The sequence below is a fragment of the Podarcis cretensis genome (genome assembly GCF_951804945.1).
Source record: "Podarcis cretensis genome assembly, chromosome: 5".
NCBI lineage: Eukaryota > Metazoa > Chordata > Lepidosauria > Squamata > Lacertidae > Podarcis > Podarcis cretensis.
This window is the reverse complement of record NC_137174.1, coordinates 77816258-77839800: the sequence shown is the minus strand read 5'-3', so window position 1 is coordinate 77839800 and position 23543 is coordinate 77816258. Positions and strand designations below refer to the sequence as shown.

The 23543-nt window shown below is 45.6% G+C and overlaps 2 long non-coding RNA genes across 2 annotated transcripts; both read right to left on the bottom strand.

Moving 5' to 3' along the window:
- Positions 1-2769: 2769 nt before the first annotated feature.
- LOC307217203 lies at positions 2770-23324 on the bottom strand. The gene is made up of 2 exons (XR_013839426.1): positions 22931-23324; positions 2770-3004 (listed from the first exon to the last, which is right to left on the bottom strand). It is a non-coding gene; the product is annotated as an uncharacterized lncRNA (long non-coding RNA).
- On the bottom strand, positions 6755-9595 carry LOC307217246. The gene is made up of 2 exons (XR_013839483.1): positions 8226-9595; positions 6755-7850 (listed from the first exon to the last, which is right to left on the bottom strand). It is a non-coding gene; the product is annotated as an uncharacterized lncRNA (long non-coding RNA).
- Positions 23325-23543: the final 219 nt, after the last annotated feature.

The following is a 23543-nucleotide window of genomic DNA, read 5'->3' as shown; positions in this document are numbered from 1 at the left end:
AAATACCTACTATTTTTCTGGGGCAAAGTTCTTTGAACAAGAGCAATGTTGTCATCTCAGATGGGACAGAGTCAATCTGATGAGGCTGTTTTTTTCCAGTCGACAATGGGTTAACTAACATACCACTGAAAAACCAGAAGAATGGCAAAGGGGCCGAAAAAGTCTAGTTAAAACTGGCCTAACATCATTCAACTCTCCCTGAATACAGGTATCTGTCAGGACAGTTATTGTTTGGTAAGCTGATAAGTAGGGGTGGGTGTATTAAGTGTACAGATTGTTCCCTCTGTTTTTTATATTTAGGGTGTGAGTGCTATTGTTTTCTTAGCCAGAGCGCTGCCACCCACACAGACGAGGTATTTTTGCCAGGCTTGGCAGAACCTGGTGATTTGCAGAAATACCAAAAGTATTTTCGGGGGAATACACCTAAGGGCGGACCCCCCCCAAAAAAAAGAGCTCAGAAAGGAATGAAAGTGTGCAGTGGCTACAGAATATTGACTGCCTGGAAGAAAGTAAAAAAAACTGGGTGATAGCGGCGGCGGAATGTAGAATGGGTAGAATCCTGAAAAGAAGCACTCGGCACTGCAACGTTTTGTTGTAGTTCATTTGTATCCGAAGTCCATGAAGCTGACAACCCTGACATTAATTTTCTTCCCCATGTAACGGCTGGGAAAACAGCCCCATTTCATGCCTGCAACCCATGTCCCAACTATAACCCCCTTTTAATGCAGAAAAAGACTGGGTGCACCCTTGCCAATTCTCAAGTTTTCTCAAATGTACACCACAGGGTTTTCTCAAGCACCCACAGCTTCCCCTCATTGGCTAGCAGTTGAATGATGACATCATCTGCCAATCACGTTTACCTTGATTAAAGAAGCATAAAATACAGCATTACGTCTGTGTGATTTATCACTCATGCTTCGGCCAGGGGCTAGCAACTGCTGAGCTGAGTCTTTTGTTACGTTAGGTTGCCCAATTCACAGGTTGCTGGTCTAGATGGGCATTTGGCCTTCTTATGCTCTTTTGCTATTCTTATTTTTTCTTCTTACAAATACGTCTGGTTTAAAAAAACCCAAGCAAACCACCAATGTACAGTGGTACCTTGGTTTAAGAACAGCTTAGTTTATGAACAACTTGAATTAAGAATGCTGCAAACGCGGAAGTAGGTGTTTTGGTTTGTGAACTTTGCCTTGGAATAAGAATATGCTTCGCTTCCTGTTGAGTGTGTTCCATTTGTAAATTGAGTCCCCCGCTGCTATGGGAAAGCACACCTTGGTTTAAGAACACTTTGGTTTAAGAACGGACTTCTGGAACGGATTAAGTTCGTAAACCAAGGTACCACTGTAATATTGCTCAGTACAGATACCATGCCCTTTTCACCATCTGCCTCACCCTTAGCTGTTAGTAAGAGCTTAACTGGGAGGGAAACCGAAAGCTGACACATAAAAAGGAGTTTTCCACAAAAAGTGGATAACTATGTTTTTAGTTATAAGCTTCTTTCTTTAGACGTCTGCTGTTGCTATTGCTACTTCTACCTTGAGTGCATATCTGGTGTGTCCTCTGTCCCATTTCAGTTCTATCCTTGCCCTAGAAAAAAAAATATTGGTGCATTTGACATACACACAATTCTTCCACATCTAGGAACGGTGGGCTCAGTTGCTAAACATTTTACCCCTTGAAATAGATACTGATAGTGTTGCCAAGAAGAAAAAAACAGCAGCAACAGCCCAGTGTAGCCTATTCCCCCACTTTCCCTTTTAAACAGAGGTTTGCCCTGCAGGAAAAATCCTCCCCGGAAGCTTTTCAGTGGCACTGAGGTAAACGTTTATTGCTTGCTAATTACTGCAGATCAAACTGCTCTTAAAGGGACAGTTACAGTGGCCAGTTCGAAAGCTGACAAGGACTAAATGCTGAATGTGCACAACTGCAGCCAGGGATGCTCTGATAATTGAGATGCGCTGCACTTGGTGGGAGAGGGGAGAACGCTTGAGACTAGATAATGAGGCAACTAAGTTCCCAGGGCATGAAATATATAGGCTTAGCTTATCCTAAAACCTATTAGTAAATAAATGCAATGAGACATATTCACCATTCTTCTTTAATGTTGTCAGAATGAGGAATTAAAGAGACAAGACTATGGCCAGAAAAAGAAACTCAGTCCATAGCTGAGTTAGTATCTCTTTTCTCAGCATATTATTTTGGAAAAGGGGCTTTTAAACCCATGTTTGCCCAGAGATTGAAACTCTGAGGGTGGGCACCTGCCGGACAGAATCAGCAAACCCCTCTCGTGACTGCCATTTCTCCCATGCTAATGTCCACCCTCCAGTCATTTCCCCTGTCAGATTGGCTAATTTGAGAATTTTTGAGCCTGGCAGTGGCAAGGAAACATAAAGTCAGTGCAAAGTGAGGGCGAGGTTTGGTGGCATTTGCAGGTGAGAATATGCAGACAGAGGAAGAATTAGGCATTATCTTCCTCCTGTTTATTTTGTCCTGCAAGTACCCCCACTCCACCCCGCTTCACATTAGTCTTAGGAGTGAAAACACCAGATTCCCCTCGTCACATCTAGTTCCACATCAAATATTATGCTTTCTGTTGTTTATGAATCTTGATGAACCAGCACACAGGCGTAAGGTATAGCATAAGCAACCTACTACTCTCATGAAACAGTGTGCCAGTGGTGTCATAGGCAGATACCTTGATTCAAATCATAGGAGTCCTACTTTTAGTTCTCCTCCCACTTAACAATTTTTGGTCATTCTACAAGGAAAACATAAATGGAAATATTTTATTGTATGCAAGCAGGTGAAATCAAGCTAGCATTGAACTGGATTGAAAACTGGTTTAGAACAAGGCGCCATCTTACAACACAATTCCAGAAACAGAGAGAAAGAATCGGCAGCACACACTGCAACAGATTTCCAAGGAACACAGAGATCACTCATTGCATTGCCAAGTCCTTCTTGAAATTTTTAGGATTTTGTTATGTTCTCTGAGAAAGGAGAAAATCTAAAAAGAAGAAACAAAAGAGGAGCAAAGTGAGCCAATTGTTTCATTTAGCAGAACATATTTAACATTTTCAGCAAGTTTGTCACAACAGAGTGTTTGGCAGAGGACATTTTTGCTGTAAACAACCAAGCGACACATCCGGCTTCACCTGGTTACTGCATAACCTCCTTAATAAGATGAAAAATGGTCTTTCCTTACATTGTATCTTACATACCAAAATCTTGAACCTCCTCACAGATTCTGCATAGATTAAAATCAACAACCTGACAGCTGCACTCTATAGCCACTTCCCTAGGAGTCAGTCCAGTTCAATTCGGTGGAACTTAAAGGTAAAAGGTAAAGGTACCCCTGCCCGTACGGGCCAGTCTTGACAGACTCTGGGGTTGTGCGCCCATCTCACTTAAGAGGCCAGGGGCCAGCGCTGTCCGGAGATACTTCCGGGTCACGTGGCCAGCGTGACATCGCTGCTCTGGCCAGAGCCAGAGCCAGAGCCAGAGCCGCACACGGAAACGCCGTTTACCTTCCCGCTGGTAAGCGGTCCCTATTTATCTACTTGCACCCGGAGGTGCTTTCGAACTGCTAGGTTGGCAGGCGCTGGGACCGAGCAGCGGGAGCGCACCCCGCCGCAGGGATTCGAACCGCCGACCTTTCGATCGGCAAGTCCTAGGCGCTGAGGCTTTAACCCACAGCACCACCTGCGTCCTCAGCAAACATATATGGGGGTACATATATATATAAACTTACATATATATACATATATACATATAAACTTATATACATATAAACTTTATATACATATAAACTTACTCCTCAGCAAACATATATGGGGGTACATTGTAAAAAAGCGTATATCTTAAAATAGCGACCACACCTAAATAAGGTCACCAAAGATTCAGGCAGAAAGGAATATAAACATAACCTGCAATTATAGTTTACCGGGGATAATCTATAGCAGGGGTGTCCAACTGGTCGACCACGATCAACAGGTGATAGTGGTAGATTGTGGTCGATCACAGGGTCACTTTCTTCCGTGGGGGAAAAAGGGCATCTGGCCCTGCCCCTCACTCTTCCCTTAATTCGCGCATGACCGCAAAAACGGAAGACGGAGTTACTGCTGCCCCCCTAAAAAAAAGCTCAACAACTTTGGCCTGCCCCCTATAGAAAAAGCTCAACAAGTTTGGGGTCCCCCCCCAAAAAAAATGGGTAGATCACTTCTAGTTTTTTTTTAATCCGTGAGTAGATCATAGTCTCTTGGGAGTTGGATGTCCCCAATCTATAGTATAGTTTATGGTTATAGTTACAAACATATGCTAATGATGTCAACAAATGAATTTGTATGATTAGTACCGGAAGTTGAACAAAATGCAGTCCCAATGTATTACATCATTCCACCAAGAGGAAGGTCTACCGTATTTTTCGCCCTATAGGACGCACTTTTTCCCCTCCAAAAATGAAGGGGAAATGTGTGTGCGTCCTATGGGGCGAATGCAGGCTTTCGCTGAAGCCTGGAGAGGCGGAGCCGCAGCGCCAGCCCCACAAGGTCGGGGGACAGCAGGGAGGCGGAATGCCGCCATCTCGCCGCCTCCCGATGTGGTTTGGAGGCTGACGGCAGGGAGACGCGTGCTTCTCCCCGCCGCCAGCCCCGCAAGCTCCGGGGACAGCTGGGAGGCGCAGCGCGTCTTCCCGCTGTCCCCGGACCTGGTCTGCAGGCGGGCGGCGGGGAGAAGAGTGCTTCTCTCCGCTGCCGGCCCCACAAGTGCCTGGGGGGGAAATAAATTTTTTTTTCTTTATTTCCCCCCAAAAAAACGTGGTGCGTCCTATGGGCCGGTGCGTCCTATGGGGTGAAAAATATGGTAATTACCTGTTTCTAACATACATCTTAGTGATGAGCATCCTTTATATGAAACAGCTAATTTGTAAAGGGAGATCTCTTTACAGCAAGGGATACCAAATGATTTTCACATGCGGTTCCCATTTAAACAGTTGCTTCAACTTCATGTCGCAATGTGGCATGAAACAGAAAAGGACTATGGAACTCCTTATCATCAAACAAGGCAAGAAGGATGAACCACAGAATTATTTTATGGATTGTGCTGGATGAATTTATTGAATTGTCGACGTGAGATAACGTCTGATATTAATTGCAGGAGAGATATGTCTGCACCACTTTGGATGCTTTAAAGATGTGGAATGAATAGCAAATGAAATGCCCCTTTACTTCCTTGCTCCTATTCTTCCCCATAACACACAAAGCGGAGCTGTCCCATCGCTTTGTGTGCAGAGGGTTCCCACATTAGAAGTATCCACATCTCACCATGAAGAAGGGCAAGGAGGGGAAGATACAAGGACCACTTCAGATGCTGAAAGTGAATTGCAGGGGGCAAGTGCTCTTCCTTCCCCTCCCACCAAGTCCCTGAATATCCAAAGCCAGGTTTCCCTTTTGCAGGTCTGAAACTTGGGCCAGTTGCTGTTCTCCTGCTTTATTTTCAACTCAAAATGGTTTTCCATTTTACTGCAGCACGGGATAAAACAGGGGGTGCTTCCTCTGACAGCAGTGCAAATATGAATATAAAAAGCTGCCTTATACCACCAGGTCATTGGTTCATTTGGTCAAGTACTATCTCCTTGGAGGGCCTCCGACAGGTTTTTCCAAGGACAACCCAGTGTGGCCTATTCCCCCACTTTCCCTTTGACCCTTTTAACTGCAATGTCAGGGATTGAATCAGGGCCCTTTTGCATGCAAAACTTATGCATCATCACTGATCTACGGCCCCTCCTGTCTAAATGCTAGAAACAAAGTGAGGACTGTAACTGGACCAGCACTAAATATACTGCATGTGCACAGAGCAAATGATATGTGACTCCACTACAAAATTGTCTTCTTCTTTGGCGATCACTCGTAGCTGAGTAAGATTGTCTTCCATAAACACAGTTTTAACAATGAGTCTGTAAGTGACTGTGGAGGCCAATTCTGGATCCACACGTCCTTCCACAGTGGAGTTGAACACGGTATGGATTTGCCAAGCATGCCTTCCTCTTAGCACATTTCTCCCTTGCATTCTGAGTTTGAGTGTCTTCAAAGTCCATGACACCTTTGGTAAAGGCTGTTCTCCAACTGGAGCCGGTGTTTCCCAGTTGTTGGTGTTTATACTACATTTTTTTAGATTTGCCTTGACAGTCTTTAAACCTCTTTTGTTGACCACCAGCATTACACTTTCCATTTTTAAGTTCGGAACAGAGTAGTTGCTTTGGAAGACAGTCATCGGGCATCCACACAACATGACCAGTCCAACAAAGTTGATGTTGAAGAATCATTGCTTCAACACTGGTGATCTTTGCTTCATCCAGTATACTTATATTAGTTTGCCTGTCTTCCCAAGTGATGTGTAAGATTTTTTGGAAACGCCGTTGATGGAATCTTTCGAGAAGTTGGAGATGGCATGTTTCACAAGCATACAGTAAGGCTGGTAGTACAATAGCTTTGTAAACAAGCATTTTGGTTTCCCTGAGAATGTCCCGGTCCTCAAACACTACTGTCATATGAAAAGTAAACTTCAGAGAGGGATTAGAGAATGACAAAGTAGCTTGTAATCCCTGATTTGCTCATGAAAACCTTACCTAAACAGGACCAGCTGCTCACCTTCCTAGAATCTCTGTCTTCACAGAAGATGGCTACTCACATTGTAAGAAGTAGTGCCAAGAATGAATACCTTTTGCACACCCACAAAATGTGATTCTCTTGAAAAAAAATTTAAGTGCATATAGGGACATAGGAAGCAGCTGTACTATACCAAGTCAGACCTCTCTTCCTTCCACCTCTGGGTTGTCAACCCTAACTGGTACCCACCATCCAGAGTTTGGGATAAGAATCTTCCCTAGCCTTGCCTAGAGAGCCCAAGGACTGATCACAGTACAGTATCTTTTGCATGCAAAAGCATGATTTCTAATACTGAACCACGTCCCCTTTCCCCTAGTGATTATTTTTTTAAAAAATTAAATTTATACCCCATCTATCTTCTAAAGGGCTCGAGGAGATGTATAAGCTTCTTTCACCATTTTATCCTCATAACAACCCTGATCAGGCTAAGTGACTGGCCCACGGTGGGCTTCATGACTGAGTAGAATTTGAACCCTGGTCGCTATACCAAGTAGCAATACACACTCTCAAGAGTTAGAACCATCCTTGCAGAAGGACCATTGCTGACATTTCTGCAAATGAAGCCTAGATTTTTCAAGATACAGGAAGGTGGATCATTAAGAAGAGATGGAATTTCCAGGTGAACTGGTTATGGCAGAATAGCTTAGCTGAGGAGGAGGAAAGTTGTTTATTTTATTTTTTTTCATTATCTGTGTGGTATATGTGGTAAGACTGTTTTGCCAGTGGCAGAGTACAATGGTACCTTGGTTTAAGAACAGCATAGTTTATGAATAACTTGGATTAAGAACGCTGCAAACCCGGAAGTAGGTGTTCTGGTTTGTGAACTTTGCCTTGGAAGCAGAACATGTTCCGCTTCCTGTTGAGTGTGTTCCATTTGCAAATTGAGTCCCCCGCTGCTATGGGAAAGCGCACCTTGGTTTAAGAACGCTTTGGTTTAAGAACGGACTTCCGGAATGGATTAAGTTCGCAAACCAAGGTACCACTGTATTCCCCAAACCACTTTCATTTAGCTCTTACTCAACCTCCTTGCTGATAACTTCTTCCAGAATAATAGTAATTATTATTTAAAGGGAATTTGAGAATTTAGGTTTGTTGAGAATGGATCTAGCCAAAACATTAGTCAGAAGAGCGTGAGACTCTCCTTGAGCTCCTTGAAGATGGGATACAGATGCAATAATACATACATACCTACATCCCGGGACGCAGGTGGCGCTGTGGGTTAAAGCCTCAGCGCCTAGGGCTTGCCGATCGAAAGGTCGGCAGTTCGAATCCCTGCGGCAGGGTGCGCTCCCGCTGCTCGGTCCCAGCGCCTGCCAACCTAGCAGTTCGAAAGCACCTCCGGGTGCAAGTAGATAAATAGGGACCGCTTACCAGCGGGAAGGTAAACGGCGTTTCCGTGTGCGGCTCTGGCTCGCCAGAGCAGCGATGTCACGCTGGCCACGTGACCCGGAAGTGTCTCCGGACAGCGCTGGCCCCTGGCCTCTTGAGTGAGATGGGCGCACAACCCCAGAGTCTGTCAAGACTGGCCCGTACGGGCAGGGGTACCTTTACCTTTACCTTTACCTACATCCCAGGTAAGCATGCAAGGGACTGCAACTGTACCTAGGAATATTCCTCATTGAGTTTAGAAAGATTCCTCTCCCCCCAGCCCAAGTAAACATGTACAGGACCAGCCTTAATATCAGCTTGGGGAGGAGAATTTGCACAACAGGACCTTGAGCACTCAACAAATTGCTGGCTCAGGCACTCACTTTGGAGAAGATTGTGTGGGTGCAACATGTGCTCCTTATTATTAAGCTTCATTTTATTCTGAACACTGGAGAATATACCTTGTGCTTTTCTCCCAAGTACAGTCCTTTTCTTGCAGGCTAGGTTTTAATCAAATGGGAAAGCAGCAAGAAGGAAACAGGGCATCAGCAGCAGGCTAAGCTTTCAATACTCCAGCAATTTGAACCATGCCTACAGCTGGGCTAGCTTTTGTCGCTTGAAATTATATGCAACAATATACCTCTGCTCACTTTACTAGCACTTTCCATCCCTTCTGCATAAGAGGGGGACAGTGATTGAGCAGCACTCAACACCCAAGCAGCCATAAAAATGTATTGTTATTGTTGTTCTTTATGCTGAACGCGTGTTGGGAATGTTGACTGACTGATTAGAGATGGATTGCTGGTTTCAGCGAGGCTGAGCAGAACTGCATTAGCCATGGGAGATAAGCATAATGATCTGCAGAGCTCTCAGACCTTTAACTCTGAACTGCAAGCAGAAATTCCGATTGGAATTTGACATTATCTTTGTTCAATAAAGCTTAATTACAAATCCAAGAACGCACTCACAGCGCCTTCCATTCACCGGAGGTATACAGAAAATGCCTCTCGTGAGCATGGAGGGCTGAGGGAGAAAAAACCCACCTAGGTGCCATGATGAACCAGGCAAATGTTCCCCCTGAAGTGAAGTGAATTTCACACCTACGCTGTTTGTTGGCAAAACCCTCCCAACTGCTTAAACAGAAGCAAGATGTGTGTGCCATTTGTCCTTGGTTTGAAAGCTCAGGCAAATGCAATGCATTTTATACAACTCTGGGCTGGTTAACACTAGGACCTTCCTGTTAAGGAAATATTTTGGTGCCACTTCATAAATAACCTCCCTCCCTTCCTCTGCATCAGGGATGAGGAAACTGGTGATCTCCAGAAGTTGCGCTTCAAACTCCCATCGTGCCTGACCGTGGGCTATGCTGGCTGGAGCAGATGGGAGTCCAACAGCATCTCGAAGACCACAGGTTCTCCCTTTCTGTTCTACATGGTTCCCCATCGACTGAAACTTGGTACACTTTAATAAAGATTATATCTTCTACTGGGACGCGGGTGGCGCTGTGAGTTAAACCACAGAGCCTAGGGCTTGCCGATCGGAAGGTCGGCGGTTCAAATCCCCGCAATGGGGTGAGCTCCCGTTGCTCGGTCCCTGCTCCTGCCAACCTAGCAGTTAGAAAGCACATCAAAGTGCAGGTAGATAAATAGGTACCGCTCTGGCGGGAAGGTAAACGGCGTTTCCGTGTGCTGCTCTGGTTCTCCAGAAGCAGCTTAGTCATGCTGGCCACAGGACTCGGAAGGTGTATGCTGGCTCCCTTGGCCAATAAAGCGAGATGAGCGCTGCAACCCCAGAGTGGGCCACGAATGGACCTAACGGTCAGGGGTACCTTTACCTTTACCTTATATCTTCTACTAAGGAGATAAGAGCAGCCATATGGGAACACATCTTTTTTTAAAAAAACATCCTTGCTCTAGAATTTTGGAAGCTCCTTAAAGGAACCCAGAGCAGGCATCTTTAAGACAAGAGACTGGAATATAGGAAGCTGTCTTGCACCAAGCTACATTATTGCTCCTTCAAGTTCAGTACCACCTACATTGATCTGGAGAGGCTTTCTAGGTTTCTAAACAGGGGTCTTTTCCAGCCTAACCTGGAGTTGCAAACTGACTTTTTGTATGCAAAATGGGAATTTTCTCATGCTACCCACTTCCTAGGTACTCCATATGTGAGAAGCACTGCTGCTGGGATAGATGGCCAGCCTCTTCACTCTCTAGAATGGGTCCTATGCTTTATCGTTATACAATAACCCTGTGAGGTAGGTCAGGGAGAGAGATCGTGACTGGCGCAAGATCACCTGCGTGCCTCATGGTGAGTAAAGATTAGAATCCATGTCTGCCCATGCAACATCACACCAGCCTTCAAGAGAATGGCTCTCTTTGCCCTCTTTCACAGGATTATTATTTGGGGATTTGAACCTGAGACATCTCTACCATCAAAATCAAGAATCATATCTTGGGGCCAACATGCTTCTCTTGTTCCCTGTTCAGGGAAGTTTTTAATGTGTGACATTTTAATGTATTCTTAATCTTTGTTGGAAGCCACCCAGAGTGGCTGGGGAAACCCAGCCAGATGGGCGGGGTACAAATAATATATTATTATTATTATTATTATTATTATTATTATTATTAGTTTTGTTGATGGGCTCCTCAAAATAATGAGATTTGAAAATGATAAATGTGAAAGTGATTTTATCACTTTTTTTTTTAACTTTCAGGCCTACTACCTATATGTTTTTTCTGTGAGGTCTCAAAACCTGTTGAAAGAAAGAAAGAAAGAAACCCTAAGAATGTTGCTTTCTAGCAAGAGCCAATAGGCCATGAGTAGTAGTCTAGGCTAAGGCAGAAGGAGAGTAGAGACATACGACCTGTCACTGTTAACAGTGTGTTCTGAATTATCATGATTCCTACAAAAAATATTGCTCAGCGACATGGTTTAAAGAAACGGGAGATTTCCTCTAGCGATGGCATTGTTCAACAATGTATTGCGAAATGAATGTTGACACAGTCTCCGCTTTATTTTCAATACTTCTGCCGTTCTGTTGACATCAGCAAGGTTTCTGGGAGAGAAACCGACAACAGAATTTGACCCTAACAAAACAACTCCACTTGGAAGGCACACAATCCTGCTCCGATGCCTCCCATTTAAAATAACAACGTATCAAATATCTGAATGGATAAATTTGTGTGCCAGTTTCTCCTCTTTTCCAGCAGAAGGTATTTAGTGCCACCACCAGCTACAACCTATTTCCCTAATTAAAATGGGTGTTTTAGTTAGCGCCTATGAAGCGCTCTGCAGTGTGTGCATGCTGCCAAACGACGGTTCATATATTAGCTAATGTACTTTGCTCAACGACAATCATAGTAATAATGTTCTGAATTCTTATTACCTCCATATGTACTTACTATGGACAATTGCTCATACCAAAAGGTGAGCTGCGTCTTACTCATCGACATCACAAGTTAGATGACCTGCAATGTCATCACTTCAGAATACAGGGTGGGGAACGTAACACAGTGTGTGATTTAAGTGCTTTTTGTAAGCCAGGGTAACGTTAGCCTTAACTTTCCCTACAGCGGGAATTAAAGAATAGTGTTTTATGTAGACCTTTTAATAAGCAAAATGCTTTGGCATCTATCGCATTTTCAAAACCTTACAATTTGGTCGAGAGAGTGAGAGACTGCAGATGGGTGCTCTACACTACCCCCAGTAGAAGGTGGATGGGTTTCAATTAAGGGAATCCTTTCTTGTTAAGATGATGCATACAAGGAACAAGGGTCTATTTGGATCAGTGACATGCCTCAATATGCATTCTCAGCAGGGCGAGAGAGCAAAAAGTACACTTTCAGCATAGGTACCCACCAGCCACCATTGAACACTTCAAGTGAAAGGAGTCGTTTGGTTTAACTTGCTTTTATTAGTGTGCTTCTTTGTTACAGTCTTTTGCTTGAACTCCAATACAGTGGTATCTCGGGTTACATACGCTTCAGGTTACATACGCTTCAGGTTAAAGATTCCACTAACCCAGAAACAGTGCTTCAGGTTAAGAACTTTGCTTCAGAATGAGAACAGAAATCGTGCTCCGGAGGTGCAGCAACAGCAGGAGGCCCCATTAGCTAAAGTGGTGCTTCAGGATAAGAACAGTTTCAGGTTAAGTACAGACCTCCGGAATGAATTAAGTAATTAACCCAAGGTACCACTGTATATCTAGATGGAATTTGGTACACAAGATCAGGGCACAATTCTGTTTTCCATGTCTGAACATCAACCCAAATCTCATCTATGTCTGATTTAAAGAAGAAGGGGTCAGGGGCACAATAATTATATTGTAATGATATACCAAGGGAAACGGGTGGCGCTGTGGATTAAACCACAGAGCCTAGGACTTGCCAATCAGAAGGGTGAGCTCCCGTTGCTCCGGTCCCTGCTCCTGCCAACCTAGCAGTTCGAAAGCACACCCCAAAGTGCAAGTAGATAAATAGGTACCGCTCCAGCAGGAAGGTAAACGGCATTTCTGTGTGCTGCTCTAGTTCACCAGAAGCAGCTTAGTCATGCTGGCAACATGACCCGGAAGCTGTACGCCGGCTCCCTCGGCCAATAAAGCCAAATGAGCGCCGCAACTCCAGAGTCGGCCACGACTGGACCTAATGGTCAGGGGTACCTTTACCTTTACCTTTTTTAATGATATAGCATGAAGAATAGCATGCACATTCAGGACCCAATTCTATGCTTCAAGTTTGAACCCTACTTTGATGCCTTCACATACTTTTAAGGGAGTCAGGAAAGCTTTGACAACATACTGGCCAGATTTAAATGTAACAAAACAAACCATTCGCCATTATGAGCATGAGCAGCCTCGAGTTCATACATTCTTTCCTCTCCTTCTCCCGTGCATGTAAGAATAAGTCTAGAAGCTGGTTTGTGGCAAACCATCACTTCTTGTTCAAACAAAAGGAGAAACCACGGTTTGCCACAAAGCCAGGAATGGGAACTTCTAACCTATTCTGTTCACGTGCAGGCAAAGTGGAGAAAAAGGTGCATGAGATCAAGGCTACTCATGCTCATAAAACAAACTATGGTTTGCCATTGCATTTATAGCCGCTATAAAGGAAAATCTCCTTGGGTTTTGAGAAATAAAACTTGGGGTGTGCATCTGTTTTCTGAGATAAAAGATTAAAAACACGTTGGGTGATATCCAACTAAATCATGCACAGAGGAGACCTATTCCGACTATGACTAACTCTTGATATCACTCACTCTAATGTGGTATCTGAAGCAAAGCTTCTTAAACATTCCAATTTAATATTTTTGTATTAGGTTTGGTGCAAGTTAGATGATTTCTTCCCCCAGGTTTTGCTTCCAGTCCTAGCGTAATAACTCTTAATTATGACAAAATAAAAAAATTTTCTTCCAGTAGCACCTTAAAGACCAACTAGGTTAGTACTTGGTATGAGCTTTTGTGTGCATGCACACTTCTTCAGATACACTGAAATAGAAGTCTTAATTATGAAATTAGATGTGAGGAGACATCCTGAAGAGCCTTAAAATACTGTCAGTCTTAATTCTTACATGGGATTACAACCACAACAAAGCAAAATCTTCCCAAGTTAAGCATAAACAACTACAGTCACTTGAAGCTGTTTCAACCACCGTATTTCTATAAACTACTTGTGGTAAAGAATAGATAGGAAACAGGAAACACAATGTGGTTTAGAAAGAAGTATTTAAAAGCATCACCACAACTCACACAGGAAATAATGAGGAAAAAATTGAAAGTATGTTGGCTTAAAGGCAGGGGTGAGAAACCTCAAGACAACGGGCCAAATCAGCTCTTCCAAGTGTCTTCTGGCTCCTTGGAAATTTAACTATTCCCATTAATTTGGTATCACCATGTCATCCGTCAGTTTCTAACCTATCTCCATGGGCCAAGTTCCTCAAGGGTGGGGTTTCAAAGTGATCTGGGAGGCTTGACTTAAGGGGGAGAGTTACAGTGGTAAAAAGCAGGGAGTAAAACTATTTTTAAAACTTGATTCAATTCTGGCTCAGGTTCATCAGCATTTCTAAACTCTGTGATTCTGTCCTGTGCAATTGTTTGGCACCAGTTCGTTCGTTCTCGTTCTCTCTCTCTCTTTCTCTACACTACAGTGTGGTGTAGTGGTTAAGAGCGGTAGTCTCGTAATCTGGGGAACCGGGTTCGCGTCTCCGCTCCTCCACATGCAGCTGCTGGGTGACCTTGGGCTAGTCACACTTCTTTAAAGTCTCTTAGCCCCACTCACCTCACAGAGTGTTTGTTGTGGGGGAGGAAGGGAAAGGAGAATGTTAGCTGCTTTGAGACTCCTTAAAGGGAGTGAAAGGCAGGATATCAAATCCAAACTCCTATTCTTCTTCTCTCTCTCTCTCTCTCTCTCTCTCTCTCACACACACACACACACACTATATAATTGCAGTGTGACTCTTATAACATGACTACAGGAATATTTAATGCAGGAAAATGGTTGCTTTCTTCCCTAAACACATGCATGCATACCAGATCTTTATGAAGTTCACTCTCCAAACATACTTTTTACATTGACTTCCATCCCAGAAAAATATATATGTTATTTTTAGCTTACTTCGGGCATCTTTTATTTGTTGGCTTCTGTTATGCTATTATAGTTCCAATCACCCTACCTATTCTCAGAAACATACAGAAAAGCAATTAAAACGGGGGGGGGGGGGGGGCTTTACCTAGCACAACTGGAGACAAGACAGAAGCTTTAAAAACTATACATTGTTGGACGCATAACACTGTTATGTGAGGGCTTATGGGATTGGAATGCTTACACAGAAAAAAGGACCCACTTCTCTGAATGCTTTCTCATGATCCTGTATTCACCTCACAGAACTACAATTCCCAGCACCCTTAACAAACTACAGCTCCAAGGATTCTTTTTTAAAGAAGGGACGTGTTTTAAATGTATAGTGTGGCTCCCCCCCCCCCCCCGCCCGGCCTCTTTCCCTATTATTAGTCAAAAGAAAAAAAATGGTGTGTAAACAGCCTTACTGTTTGTCCTCATACACCAGATCAAAGCATATGCAAGATACAGGAAAACTATAATCCCCAAACTCTTATTTTTGCTCCTTCTCCTTCAGTTTGGCCTGCCTGCCTAACGTTAGAGAAGAGAAAGGCCCTATTCACCCCCCTCAAAAGGATCCTTTGGACTATTGGTGAAGCACTTATTTTGAACTGGTTACTAGGTTTTGTTCTGGGGGGCTCGGCTCCAAGCTCAGGTTCAAAGCAACTCAACGAATTCCGCGCCAGCTAAATGAAAAGGAGCAGGGTGGGAAGAGACAACCGCCTGAACTGCTGTGTTTGATTTGACCTCCACAGTTGGCAGAATGACTACAGAGAAAGAGAACCAAGTGTTGCCAAGAGACCCCTGAAAATTCAAGGTTGGCCCTGCTGCTGGAACAAATTCCACTCAGCGTCACAATTTTTTTAGTCAGCGGCCAATTCACATATTCCTTAGTTCCAGGGCCTGTAGAGGCACATCCCACTTACCAGGGCTGGCCCAAGACATTTTGGTACCTGAGGCAAACCACAAAATGGCACCCTTCCCCCACCAGGGAAAAAGGGGTGAATGAAGATCTACAATGGGTTATCAGTTCCTTGGCAGCCAGATCTGCTACACCTGTGGATCTTGCTGCTGGAGGCAAGGAGCTCGCCTTGCCTGAGGCGGGGGAGCAGCCCTGCCATTCATACTGCTGACCCCCACTGGGGATGCATAGGGTCTTTTGGATATGATCTGGCAGAGACCTGTAAGGGTTACGAGTGTTGCATTGAAAGAAGGAGAAGGGAATCAGAAGTGCAGATTGCTTCTGTTTCTAGAAGCTCCACAACTGGGAAATGTATGAACTGGCTTTAAGCCTCAAGGGCATTTTGAAACAAAGCTCTCCAGAGAGAAAACTGCTGCTGGAAATAAACAAGCACAGGACAGGCTCCTGTTCTTGGCTATCCAGAGCAAAGGAATAGAAGTTTCTTTTTTTGACCATTACTTTGTGTGTGTTTGGGTGGGACAGAGCGTGCATATAAGGAAGCACTGAGATGCATAAGTCATCATTCTTGCGTGTGAATCCATGTGTGCAAAGAAGAAAACATGAAACCGTCGAAACTGAGCACAGATTTGCATGGTTGTTATTTTCTGTTAGCCTTGCTGGGCAATTTAAAATTGGCAACGAGGTTTCCTTATCTAAAATAGTTTCCCTAACCCTGGCTTAAAGGCACCATATCATTAAATCAAAAGCAGTAACCAAAACAACTCTAAAGAGTGTGGAATTTCCTTCATTCCTTTGTGTTAAGAGTCTCTGTATCAGTTGTTGGAATCTATGGTTCTCTTTCAAACGAAATACATTTTAAAAAAAGAAAGAAGGAAAAAAAGATCAGTTTGAAAAACCCACAGAGTGCCCTTCCAGAGTTAGAACACATGTGTAAAATTCAAGCTTGCAGAAATGTATCTTGCCCCGATTCAAGTTTGCTTTTGAGCATCAATGACATTTTGAACATAGCTCATTGCACTGAACACAGAGTTTTGGCACCATCACAAAAGCTACTTTGGGGGAAGTGCTCCTTTATCCTTCTCTCTCTCTCTCACTGTAGGCAAACACTTCTGTGCATTCTCTTCCAGGCCTGGCTTTCATTCTCCCTGAATTAAGTTACTTGAACAGCACATTTGCAAAAGCATGCTTTTATTTAAAGGTACTGTGGAAAGTTTTTTTTACAAAGACTTTAATACATGGTCAGGAATTAAAACACCACAATTCCAAGTTGTTGTTGTTTTTAAATGTACCCTAAATTACAACACAGCTACTATAAATGTATCTTTGGCACGGCCATGGTTTAAAATTATGTTAATCTACTCTTGAAACATGTTTCCAAAAGTACAGCTCAAATAACTGTGTCAACATTAGAAAGAAATCCTGAGGCACTGGCACCGATATAGCCTCTTCCCCTACTCCTTCCATTTTTCTGCAGGATAAGCTCACATCACATTTTTAATGAATAATGCTTTACTTGGTTTTGCTCTCTGTCTGTGGTTGTCTTCACTCTCACCCGTTCCATTTTAGGTGACTCCTTGTTCAGGATTATAAATATCCTCATGGACTCCACAGGTCTGTGCATGAAATTCTGGGTCTCTGGTTCTGCTTATAGGTGAGATAGGATCTCTTGTCAATTCTGCTGCAGGGAACACTGTGCCTCTGTCTGTCACCCTCTATCAGGGTGGTGGTGGTGGGGAGGCAGACAGATATATTACTGTCATGCCAGCTACACTTCAGGAGACAAGAGGATGAGTGAGACCCCTTCCAGCTGGCTTGTTGTGACCATTTGTTCCTAGCTTTGAGGGTTTTTTTGTCCTGATGAAAAAGGCAAGCTATAAATGACTATCATTCAATCCAATCGATTATGGATATGGGACCCAGAGCCCACAGGTCTCAATAGAGACTGATTTATCCCAAGTCAGATAGTATGTGCACCTAGATCAGGCTTCCTCAACCATGGCCCTCCAGATGTTTTTGGCCTACAGCTCCCATGATCCCTAGCTAGCAGGACCAGTGGTCAGGGATAATGGGAATTATACTCTCAAAACATCTGGAGGGCCGAGGTTGAGGGGAAGCCTGACCTAGATCAGCCACTCTCAAGAGGTTCATACATAAGTCTTACCCGGCCCAATCAAGAGACACTAGGGACCAGAAGCCTTCTTTCCCCCCATCTTCTCTCTCTCCCCCTCCCAGCACTGCGAGCGCCTGTGCAAAAAGAGGTGGTGCAAGGAATGGGAGGCCCACACACCCATCCCATGTCAAAATCTGGAGCCCTGTAGGTTACACATCCTCTGGAACATGAGCGACTTGCATGGCACATGGCAGGAGGGCTGAATGAGGGTGCATTAAGGGTTCAAGGATATCTAATTTCCCATAATGCCCCTTGGCGCTGCTTGTGTGCATGCCCTGATGAGCTTTTGGGACTCATCTGGGGGTAACGCACTGGAGCGTTTGACTTTGGCACTAGTAGCAGTCTGCCTTCACCTACTCCATCCTCTGCATTTCCCTGTTTGAATGTGAGAGAGCTGCTGAACAGCCGCATCAACTTGTTTGGCAGCGAGGGTGAAAACAAAAGGGTTGTGAATGCCCAAGTGTTTGTGTCAGGGGCTCAGGAGCAGAGGCACAGGGAAGAGAGGAGATGGAGAGTGAAGGGGAAGAATCCGAGGGGAGCGTAGGAGAAGAGGACAGTGGACCGAGGGATTCCATGAGCCTCTCCAGCGAATCGGAAGATTCACAGAAGGGGGCGCCAGTGGCCAGGGGTAGGGGGTTCCCAAGGGGAATGCCCCAGGAGCAAGGGGGCAGCAGGGACTCCCAGAGCAGTAGCTGGAAATCAGGACCAGCTTCCCCACCAGAGCAGAGTGGGGGGGAAGAGTCCCAAGGATCGGGGCCAGTGCATTCCCCACCAGGGAGAGAAGATAAGGCAGGCCTGACCACGCCTCCATCAGAAAGTCGGACAACGGAGGAGAGGTCAGATCCGGCCAGTGTCCCGGAAGAGGGAAGCAGTGACCGAAGTACTGTAACGGTTAGGAGAAAGGTCACTGGGCTGGCGCGAGAGGCAAGTTCAAATGTACAGGAGCGCCGGACAGCAGAGAATGAGGATTGGGAACCGGGTCCTAAAGCCCGCCGGAGGGAGGGGGAGGAGCTAAGCGACTCAGCGTCGGAAGAGTCCAGAAAGGGCAATGCCCCAGCGGGCAGGAGGACCCAGAGGAGAAGAGAGCAGCAGAAAAGGTGGAGCAGGGCTAGGATCTTAAACTGGTGTCATAGGGGAGGAGACTCAGACGGGACTTCGCCGATCTAGGGTTTAAGACGCAGGGCTGCACGCTGTAGCTTTGAAATGGAAACTGAACTTCAATAAAGACTTTTGTACATTACTACAGCCTAGCGTTGGTCCTCTGTGAGCTGGGACCTAGAGGCAGCTCTGACAATAGGCATCTAAGTTTAATGAAGGGGTGGGAAACCCTGGGCCCAGAAGGACATTCCCACCCACCCTCCCAAACCATGCCTACTTGCCCCACACCTGACTTATGTGTAGGGCAGGTAAAAACATGGCTCCAAATAAGGAGTTGGGAGCTCCAAGTCAGCTCCTAATTGCTCCTTTGCAAGTGGGGCTCACTGGCAGCCCTGATCAGCTGACTGGCGGTGACAGCGAGCCCCAATCTGATCAACTGCACTGGGCATGCCTTCAAAGGGGCTTGCCTGGATTTAAGCCATGCCTGCAAACAGGCATTCTTCCTTTGCCAGCAGCCTGGCAGTCTATGGAGGGAAAATGTCTACTTGCAGGTATGACTTGAATGCAAGCCACACTTGCAGACTGACTTCCAAAGGGCTTGCTGTGAGAGTACTGATTGGCAAAAGAGCCACACTGGTGTGTCTGAGAGAAAATACATAGGTGGCTTAAGCATCACTTCCTGTTTTGCTGCAGGATTGTAGAGCTTAGGCATTTTTAAAACAGGACAGGAAGATGTCTCTTTGGTAGGGATAATTTCTAGGACTAGTGAAAACAGCAAGTGAAGTGTCATCTATGTAAATGGTTCTCTTCATGTGCCACATACCTTTGTTGGAGCTGCACATTAATCCATAAACTAACAATACGTGATGTTGTTGTTGTTTAGTCGTGTCCAACTCTTCGTGACCCCATGGACCAGAGCACGCCAGGCACTCCTGTCTTCCACTGCCTCCCACAGTTTGGTCAGACTCATGTTTGTAACTTCGAGAACACTGTCCAACCATCTCGTCCTCTGTCGTCCCCTTCTTCTTGTGCCCTCAATCTTTCCCAACATCAGGTTCTTTTCCAGGGAGTCTTCTCTTCTCATGAGGTGGCCAAAGTATTGGAGCCTCAGCTTCATGATCTGTCCTTCCAGTAATATATGAGATATCAGTTATCAAATGGTTAAATCTCAGTTGGGACATATTTATCCCTAAGGAAATCAGCCCTGAGTGCTCACTGGAAGGACAGATCGTGAAGCTGAAGCTCCAATACTTTGGCCACCTCATGAGAAGAGAAGACTCCCTGGAAAAGATCCTGATGTTGGGAAAGATGGAGGGCACAAGGAGAAGGGGACGACAGAGGACGAGATGGTTGGATAGTGTTCTCGAAGCTACCAGCATGAGTTTGACCAAACTGTGGGAGGCAGTGGAAGACAGGAGTGCCTGGCGTGCTCTGGCCCATGGGGTCACGAAGAGTCGGACACGACTAAACGACCAAACAACAACAACACCATAGGTCAGGGGCAGTTTGAGGCTGCCCTTTATTGTTATCATCTGGGCACATGCACCATACTGCAAACAGTAGATCTGAAGCGGGGCAAGTTGCTCAGTTTTAATGTGATCTACTAAACACTTATATGGATGGGAACAGGGTAGCCTGATGGCCATTTTCGGATGCAGCATGTTCTCGGGGTTGCTGTCTCTTTTGAGTTTTCTCCCACTTTCTTGCCTATTGGTTTGGAAGGCAAGGATTTTTTAAAAAAAAACAAATAACAAAACTCAGCTTTAAAATTCTGCTGTTATGATGAGAAATTACATAGAACACACCGAAGACGCTCATTTACGAGCAGGTGGCTTACTACATGTAAATGCACTAATTGCACAATACTTGAAACAGATTTGTGAGATGCTGAGGAGGCAGTTTAAGACATTTTGATGCTTCAAGCAAAACAACCAAGTGAGAGGCCTCACATGGTGGCAAAAATAAATGAATGAATGAAAGGATACCCTTTCATGGGTGCTGCCTGGGGTGAATTACCTCACATTGCCTAATAGTAAGATCAATCTAGAGATAGTCCATACCTTTTAAAAATGAGGCAACAATATTCCAGGTTAGCTGGAAAACACACCCAATAATGTTAACCTTACTTCCAGGAATGTGTGTGTGTATGGGGGCTGGCTGCAGTTACTCAGCGATGAATGAAATATCTCTGCACATATTCAAAGGGTGCCTCACCTTATTATTCACATATTCAAGGGCATGTGAACTGCCACTGAATAGAACTCATTTCTGCGCAGAGATGTGTATGATTGCACTGAAAAACCAGGTTGGTTTCTGCTGTCACTTCAGCACTGTGATGAGAAAAGATTTAACAAGGAAGGTTCTCCCTTCTTGGCAATTCTCGAAGTTGCAGCCTGTGGAGGCTTGGGGACCAGTAACCAACATGTCAAATGGAACCTCTGCATGTCACAATGCTGGTTTAAATAGTATATGGATTCCACAACACACATCATTTCGATAAAGAGCTGAGGCTTGAAAGAACTCCTGTTAATTCCAATGGGCCTGACTGCCAAACAAGTACCACAGCATTAAAAGAGCAATCCAATTACAGTGGTACCTCAGGTTACAGATGCTTCAGGCATTTTCGGGTTGCGCACTGTGCTGAACCTGGAAGTAGATGAAACGGGTTACTTCCGGGTTTTGGTGCTCGCGCATGCGCAAAAGTGCTAAATCGTGCTTTGTGCATGTGTAAAAGTGCCGAATTGCAACCTGCGCATGCGCAGACGTGGCGCTGCGAGTTGCGAACGTGCCTCCTGCACGGATCATGTTTGCAACCCAAGGTTCCACTGTAGTCTATAAAGCAGCCTGCTCTAGTTTCATTGAGGGCTATGGTCTTCTCTGGGATTTCCTGAGAGTAGTCACTTGTGGGACTGCTCTGAAGAAAAATTGAGTCCAAGTGCAACAAAAAGTGACACACCCACACCCACGTTTTTCAGTGAGGAAGCAGGAAAAGAAAGTCATAATTTACTCTCAGGGAATTCAATGGATGCTCCTTTTCAAATGCAGGCACATAACAAAATCTGCATAAGTATAATTCTTACAAACATCCAGAATTCTGGGCTGGTTCTTATACAGACCGAAAAGTTTAACCTGCAGCAGAAGTGATAAAATTACATGTGCCAAGCCTCTGCTCTCCTCCCATCTAAGAGGTGCTGAAGGGAAGTAAGCAAACACTCAAAACTTATTAAGCCTGCAACCTTTTCTCTTTTATTACAGTATGGTCAGATAACCATCTGGTGATCCCAGCCAAGAATATGACAGAGGCTCCAATTTACAAACTACTTACTCTCCTTGAAATCTCTCAGAGATGAATCTAGATTCAGTGCCCAAGGCAGCAAACCCTAGATGCTCTTGCTTGGAAGGAATTTTATTGAAATTAACTGAACTAAGTAGACATGTTTGGGATTTGCAGTGAAGGGCTGGGATCCTGACCTGAAGTTCAACTCTTCACTAAAACCAGTTAAAGCTAGGGCATCAGCCTGCAGGGCAACTAACTTAGCAAACAGGGAGGGGGGGTTCTTGTTCCACACATAAGCGTGTAGCAAGGCCAGGAAGAAACACCTTCTTTCTGCAGGACTCTAGGCAGCAGGGTCCTTAGCAGGGCTTCAACCCTAACCCCATATATCTGGGAGTAAGCCCCATTAACTCCACAAAACCTACTTCCCAGTGGACCGTGGTTAGGACTGCACTGTGTCACTGAACTTGAAAGAACTCCCAAGAAAACACGTGCAGCATCTCAGCCTGGGTACCAGTCGCATGTGAACCACCAGAAATAACGATTCACACGTCTTGCCCCCTTCCCGCACCTCTCCTCTACCCCAACACCTACACTGCAGGCGGAAAAGCCAACAGGTGAAGCTTCACTCGCCTCCGCCACTGCATCGCCACGCAGGGAACAGCGGCAAAGCGTTGACTTTTGACTTGCCTCATCTTTTTAAAGAAAAAAAAACTTAACGAAGCTTCAGCAGACCGCAAAAGTAGGAGGGGGGGGGGGCGCCTAGCATTTCTCACCTCTCTTCCCCTCCCTCCTGCCCACACCCCCGCGGGCCCCCGCACATACCCTTGCTCTGCAGCTGCCACGACGCCTCGCCCCGCCTGAGCCCACCAGAGCAGCCACGGCGAAGAAGAAGAAGAAGAAGGCGCCAGCTGGTGTCCAGCAGCCCCCGCGAAGGAGAACAGCAGCAGCAGCAGCAGCAGCAGAGCGGCCCCCTCCTCCCCCTCGTGCTTGGGCCTCAGCACGCGGCAGCGCAGCGTATCCCTCCGCCGGGAGGACCCACCATGCCAATCGGCGGCGGCGGCGGCAGCGGAGGGATCCTGCCGCGAAGAGAAGCGTCCCCGGCATTGAGCGAGCGGTGGAGGCGGCGGCGGCGGCAGCGGCCACCCGCACTCTTTGGCTTGCCCTTCCCTCTCCTCCTCCTCCCTCTCGACGCCTCCACACGCGCCGTTCGTCGCTGCGGGTCGGTTGGGCGCTGCCCAGTGGCCGCCTCCTTCCTCTTCCTCGCCTCCCTGTGGGGGAAGCTGCCATTTAATAATAATAATAATAATAATAATAATAACGATAATAATAATAAAGGGAGAAAAGCGGGCGGGCGGCCATCGCGGCAGTGGTTGCCGCCGCAAGCGCCTCAGGTGGACCCACCCCCTCGGTCCCCTCCCCCGCCTGCCTTCTCCTC